A 7,315-nucleotide genomic window follows, 5' to 3' on the forward strand; every position below is an offset into this window, starting at 1 on the left:
CCCCCCCCCCCCCCCCCCCCATGCGACCCAAAGAGATGTTGCCTGAGGCAACCGCCTTAGGCTGCCTCATTATACAGATGGCCCTAGGTGCATTGCTTTATGCAATAGCATGTGCGAGATGTATGGATAACGTATCCATTAATGCAATGCTCTAGTGGGAACCAGTCCTAATACTGGTGTTCTTGGAATTGGCAGGACTATACGTACTATACTAGTGCTCATTCCATCACCAAGTGAGAGCAGTCGTCAGCTGATCTATGTTATCTATATTTTTAAGATCATTCAAGCAGAAGAGAAAATACACCAAGAACAAATACACTAATAGCATTCATCTTTAATAAAATAATGATTAAAAACCAAATAAAATCATTGACTGTGTGTATGATATTATTCACAGTTATAGAATCATGCCAGATCACCTAAACAAGATAAGTATACATGTTAACAAACTGCTACTGTCAGAAAAACAACAAAAATTGACATAAAAAATCATAATAATACATGGTGATAATATATGGTCAGGACCATTGGAAGAAGAAAGGAAAAGAAAGAAAAAAAACTGGGTATTTTTTTTCCTCGCTATATATTTTAATGCGTTTGATTTATAAGGTTTCAGTTAGTGAAGGTGCTCTCCGCACACCTTACAGCAATCCCGGCCAGTAAGAATGATGGTGCTTGTAGTGACTACCACGGATGGCACCGTGCAAAGTACGAAATGAAAAAGCAGGTCACCTGCACTCAAATTATTCAAATAGATATGTCCTTTTTAATGGACAATTATGTCACGACAATCAACAAAGCCGACGTTTCGGGGCCATCTATCACATCTATCTGCCTTGAAGAAGGGACCCTGCGCGGCCCCGAAACGTCGGCTTTGTTGATTGTCGTGACATAATTGTCCATTAAAAAGGACATATCTATTTGAATAATTTGAGTGCAGGTGACCTGCTTTTTCATTTGATTTATAAGGGACACCTTGTGCAGGCTGTACTTCCCCACGCACCCCTTCACTCCAATCCACCGCCCAATCCCCGAATAAATACCTGGTGCTTCTGGATATAAAGGAAGACTGCTTATGCTGGCCGCGTATCTTACTTGTTTAGTGTGAAGTACAGACAGGTTCACTTTTTAAATAATCTTTGGCATGCAGTCTTGTGACTTGTCACACTTTTGTTACTTTTCTGTGTTCACAATAGCAATTAAAGAGTTTTCAAGCAAAATATAAACCTCCTTATCCCCTTCAGAGATCTGTATGGAAATATTTATTGGAATGTTTTATTTTACCCCAAACACAGAAGTTGCAGTTAACACATATCAGTATACGATCAGGACTTTCCAGCTCCATGGGTTGGGTGACATATATTAGTGTTTTGGTCAAAACAGAACTGCAGCATGCGGATGTTTTGCTTTATTTGTGCTATATACATCTACCATATATGCCATGTAGGTCTAGTGTTCTGCCCTGTGTACTTGTGACTTTCCTGAGGCATATGTGTTTTAATATCATATATTTCTGTGTGAGCATAACTGTATGACCTGCATCAGCACTGGCAGACTGTATCCTTGTAGCACCAGGGTCCTGGAAACCAGTCATAACAGGGATAACATCTGTTTGAAGTTCAGCATGTTCACCATGTTTCTGCAGATTTTCACTTAAAATGTTTTTTTTTTTAAATAATACGAGTTTCTTCATTTATTTCTAGCCCATATGTTTGTAGATTTGTAGTGTGGACATTAGAATGTGTAAGCTCTTCTGTTGCAGGGACTGATGACGTGCCCCACTCAATATAGCCGCCGCTTGAGTGGGGCAACTCAGAATAATAACGTGCTGGATTAGTGTGATCCTAGTTCATTTTATTACTTCATTGCTGTGCTGTATGTGTATAGGTCAATGCCTTGGCTGGCGCTCGTGCAGAAAGCTTCTTGGCCAAACTCACCGGCCCAAGTGGCTCCGTTGGCTAACGAAGGGGGGAGGAGTCCGCTGACATCACGAACATCGCAGTCACCGCACTCCTCCCCCTTCCCTTCCTTAGCCGTCACGGACATAGACGTCACTGGACTCCTCCCCCCTTCCCTTCGTTAGCCTGACGGAGCCACTTGGGGAAGGGGGGAGAAGTCCGGTGACGTCGATGTCCGTGACATCACCGGATCACGGACGGGACACCCGGGAAGCCGGCGGAGAGGTGAGTGTTTTCATTAGTGATCAAAATAATTTTAATCGATCAAAAAGATTAACGATTAATCGAGAAATTAATCTTTAATTTCCACAGCCCTAATATATATATCCCTTTTGTAAGTGGTTACATATACTCCTTTATAAGTGGTTACATTGACCCATTTTTTAATATTTGCCTATATGACCATTATAAGAGTGCACTTAGAAATTCCAGTCTACGTGCTTTTAGATTGTAAGCTGTCACGAGCTGGGCCCTCCTTAACCCTCTTGTATTGAGCTGTAGTGCAACTATACATTCCCTCTTTATAGTGTATAGCCCTGCGCAAACTGTTGGCGCTGTATAAATCCCATATCATAATAATGATCTGAACGCACTTAGGCCCATGTCACTCTAAGGTCCTGTTGCCAATGTGAATCCGCCAGTGACTGGATAATTAGGAGATGCAGGAGGACACATAACTGTGCTGCTACGCTGGCTTTGGCAGCAAGATGTATTTCCCTCACTCATGAAAATGCTGCAAAACCTGAGTTGCCTGGCTAAAGAGCTCTGCCTTGCTCCTCCAGACGGTGAACGAGGGACACGTACTATTGGGTGAATGTTTTCACTCTCTGCTGTGTCCTCCAAACAAAACCTGCTGCCCTTAGGCACCACCATCACTTGATGGGTACACCATATATCAACTAACTCACTTTTTCTCATTTAGTTAGCTAATTGGGGGTTGATCATGTCATACTTGGAAACTGTAGACATCAGATCGCCTCTGGATTGCCATCGTGTGTTTCCTGTACAGTTACACTAAAAGTCTATCAAATGGAAGCAGGTAGAGAAAACCGAGATATCACTTTATTATGAACAATGTATTGTGTGTGCGTGCCTATTACATTGCACCTAACACTCGTCCTGCAAATCCAGACAGACTTTTCTATGCACGTGTCTGGTTTCCCTGGTGAGTATAATGTATAAAAAACAAAACGCAATTCTCCCCGGGGCCTGAAAAGTCTGCAAAGTAACAATTAGACGACAATGCGACTCGTTACAGCCAATTTCATCAGGTTTTATTGTGGTCCTTCAGGTTAGTTCTGGTTTGAGGATCTGCATCTGTGGTTTTATTGCGCTGCTCAGTTTTAGCTCGTATAGTTTTGCAAGAGTGAACTGGCGTCTTCCCATTGACACGGGGTTCACTGTTCATACACTTTCTCTGCACATGTGAAGGACCAAGTTCAGCTTTGGTGGCAGCTTCAACACAGCAGAGAATGGGAGCTGGGGCTTAGCGGAAAGAAGTGCTTTGCGGATTAAAGTGGTCTTTGCTTCCCCCCCCTAGTGTTTTATTTGTGCTCTGGAGTGGTGATGTCCAACTTTTCTAGATATGGGGGACCTCAAATGGGGTCTCTGATATCATCAATGGTCACGCAGTATGCAGTACATTGAGCCCACCGCATTACAGAGAAGACTATGCACATATTACAGGGAATAGTTCAAGACTGTAGATATAAGGTACGGTTGGAGACTAGGAATGTGCAGCAGGAGATGGTTAGAGAATAGGGACATGTCTCACGAGACTGCCATTACAAACCTTTTACAGATCAACACTTCCACATTTATACTCGCTACAGCCCCCCGCTAAAATTACTGGCCCAATGGCCACACAATCGGTAACAATGGGCCACAGGTTGGGTACCTAAGCATGTGGCACATGTTGAAAGCTCACATTGAAAGCCCCTGCAGTTTAATACATAGGGAGGATTGAAAGTTGTACTATGCTGAGTTGATTAAAGGGCAACTTCACTTTTCTGTATCTCTTACAAATGATTGTTGTAGGAAAGGAGTGTTTTTGAAAAATCAGAATTAGTGATGCGTGTCTGTACATGATTTTCAAGTATCATTAAGTGCCATTAAAGGGGATGTGGTCTTTCTACATCTGCCTGCAAATATCTGTAGTCCTCTGTACACTGTAGTTGTATTTTTAGTAAGGAGCAAGGAAGTTGCAAGCAGGTTTCTTGCAACTTGCTTTGAGTGTGAATGATTGAGTGTTGTAATCCCTATCTATCCTTCACTCTTTGATGGGTCACTAATCTGGAACAAGCATGTGCATGTCAGATGTCGCAATTTCTTATGAACAGAAGTGTATTCAGGGACTTTCAGCTTACACCTTCAAGATAGTCGGTAACGACAATTCCCCTTTTCCTTTCCAAAGTACAGCAAACCTGCACTTTGCCAATCTTGCCACCCCGGTCTACCACAGACCTAGTACGTCCATGTACTGTGCACCATGTGACACCCCCCTGTCTCTAAAAGTGGGACTGCAGAATTTACCCAACCACCCCACCTCCAAAACCTTCCCCGGTATTTGTTTTAAAACCCTATACATACCGGTGTCCGGTGACATGGCAGCTTCTTTTCCTTCTGGTGGCGGCAAGGGTGGGCATTCTTTCAAGAGTGAACGGCGCTCATGTAATTACGTGTGAGTGACGCTCAGTCCTAGAGTACACTAAGGCCAGCCTGCATGATGAAGTGCCCCATAAGGGCTGGGTTCATAGAAGATGTGTGGAATGACAAAGTGTTGTTCTACCCTGATAAGGATTGCTGGCACTGGACTGAGTCGGTAGTCAGTGACAGTGCTGGAGATGGTAAGTGATGATTGGCACTATTTTCTTATATACAGGAGGCAGGGGGGACTTAAAAATGAAAAATGAACAAAATCCTGAAGTTCTACCTTAATACAGCACTCAGAGCCTCACTTAAAGTACACCTCTTACAGGGTAAAGCAAGAGGTTTACTTTAATTCAACCATCAGGGTGATGAGATGAAGCCCTGTGGTGACTTGGTGCTTACACAGAACTAAATTGTACAGACAAAATGGTGCCATTTATTAGTCACAAACAAGCAATATGTTCCCTTACATCAGCTCCCTCATTAGGCAAAGAGTGTTTGATGTAAGGGCTCCAAAACACCTATTGTTTGTGACTAATAAATGGCTTCATGTTGAGTATATGATGTACTGGTCATACTCTACCATTGAAGATTTCTGATCATGGCACCATCCGTTCTGCATCATTTCAGCACTTGCTTCTGTTTGACTGGGTGCTGTTTGGCATGCACCATATTCTACTTTATACATGGCTAAAGACTCACTCCCCACCCCCATGTGATAGCCCTGGAGACCTGAATGGCCAGTTGAGGGGGACCAGCACTGTTTCAAGGGGAGTAAGTTACACACTGTCCCGTACCTGGGAGTAGTTGCAGCATCAGCTGGCACTGGCTCTCAGCTGCACACTAAGTGCAATGTGTTCTTCACATTTCACTTGCTAAAGCAGAACTCTGGTTATTGTTTTTTTAAGTTGTAAAAAATGTATACTTTTCTGCACATCCTCCTCTCCCACTCGCCGTTATTCTCTTCTGATTGGCTCCTAGCATCATCCAACCCCTTCCTGAGAATCCAGGATGGCGGTATGGAATCACTCATGTCATTATGTGAGCGCTGTTCAGCTCTAAAGTAGGGACCACCCACTGCTGCCTCCATGCAAGAGGACCTGTGATGGAATTTGGGAACACATTTAGGGAGTTGTTTTTTGTAATATGTATGAGGGGTAGGGGTGTCCTTTTAAACTTGAACTTCAGGAAAACAGCTAAACATGGGGATGAAATACATATAAGGGAGCAACCTGACCTTTCCAAAACATCTTTATTTCTCTCTATTCAATCCTAAGATTGCACACAGCTCTGCACACAGCACAGCCCTGTCTGGTAGGGCAGGAGACTCAATTTTTCTCTGCTGCAGTTAAGTAACCCTTACAGTCTTATTCCATCCCCAAGCTTGTGACTGAACAGTGAAAGGAGAAGCAGCAGACTGATGAGCTCATCTATTTGTCCTTCTGCTCTCTCCTCTTATCAACATGTTCCTTGAATTGCAGCACAACTGATTGGCTCCTTGTGCTGCTTCTCCCTCCCCCTGTCTGAGTTCTGCTGTACAGGGACTGTAAGAGGCTGATACCAACTCAAATTCAATAACCTAAACTGCTTATATTTACAAAAACACACCTAAAAATGGGAAGTATTAATAAATACACAGTCTGGCCAAAACAAAAAGTCACCACTTGGATTTAGCTAAGCAAATAGGTCAGAGCCTTCTACTGGGATAAGCCAGTGGCGTCACAAGGGGGGTGCGGCCCGCTCCTGGGTGACACCAAAATAACTGACAGTCATTTTGGTGTCACCCCCTCTAGAAAGTCAGGCACTCGGTCATGGACCGAGAGCCCGACAGTATCAGGAGAGAGAAGGGGACTCGGCAGCATACCTCATCCCGCCGGGTGAATGTCCCCTTGTCTCTCTCCCGGCGTCCATCACCAAGATGGCCGCTGGCAGGCGTCAATAAGATAGCCGCGCATGTGCGATGACACAGTCTGGAGACCGGGGGACGCCCCTGGGATAAACGTTATGATCTGGGGTTGCTTCAGTTGGTCAGGTCTAGTTTCAGCAACGTTATGTCCCCACAAAATGAGGTCAGCTGCCTACCTGAATATACTGCATGACCAGGTTTTTCCATCCATGGATTTTTTCTTCCCTGATGGCACATTGGGCATATTCAAAGATGACAATGCCAGGATCCATTGGGCTCATATTGTGAAAGAGTGGTTCAGGGAGCATGATACATAATTGTCACACATGGATTGGCCACCACAGAGTCCAGACCATAACCCCATTGAGAATCTTTGGGATGTGCTGGAGAAGACTTTACGCAGTGGTCCGAATCATCACTACAATATCTTGGGGAAAAATGACTGCAACTCCGGATGGAAAAAAATGGGACATTGCATAAGCCTATCAAAATGATGTCATGGTGCATGTGTACCGTAATCAAAGCTAAAGGCGGTACAATGAAATATTAGAGTGTGGGAATTTTTTTTGGCCGGGCAGTGGACATAGCTCCATTCATTTGTATATCTTCACCTTTCTGGATTTCAGATTTAAATAAGGTCAATACTGGCCAGTTCTTCAAAAAAACACCATAGAAATTGCAGCTCCCATGTCATTACCTTTTAAAATTAGAATACATAACAGCTATATACAGGGAATGCTGACGCCCAGTTTGTGCTGGGAATAGTTAAATCTCTGCTCGGATTTGGGAGGGAGGAGGGGGG

At 43.8% G+C, this 7,315-nt stretch overlaps 1 protein-coding gene across 2 annotated transcripts in view; it reads left to right on the forward strand.

Annotated features, from left to right (window-relative positions):
- RCAN1 (regulator of calcineurin 1) overlaps positions 1–7,315 on the forward strand; it is a 75,943-nt gene that overhangs the window by 50,450 nt on the left and 18,178 nt on the right. Inside the window, exon 1 of one of the 2 annotated variants that reach the window (XM_018555143.1) lies at positions 1,080–1,086. The exons of the other annotated variant lie outside the window; for it this stretch is intronic. The gene's annotated coding sequence lies outside the window, so the exon portion shown is untranslated. Of the gene's footprint in view, positions 1–1,079; positions 1,087–7,315 lie in introns of those variants that run through there. 2 annotated transcript variants of the gene reach the window in all.

Source organism: Nanorana parkeri, unplaced genomic scaffold (assembly GCF_000935625.1).
Source record: "Nanorana parkeri isolate BGI_ZX_2015 unplaced genomic scaffold, ASM93562v1 scaffold186, whole genome shotgun sequence".
Taxonomy (NCBI): Eukaryota; Metazoa; Chordata; class Amphibia; order Anura; family Dicroglossidae; genus Nanorana; species Nanorana parkeri.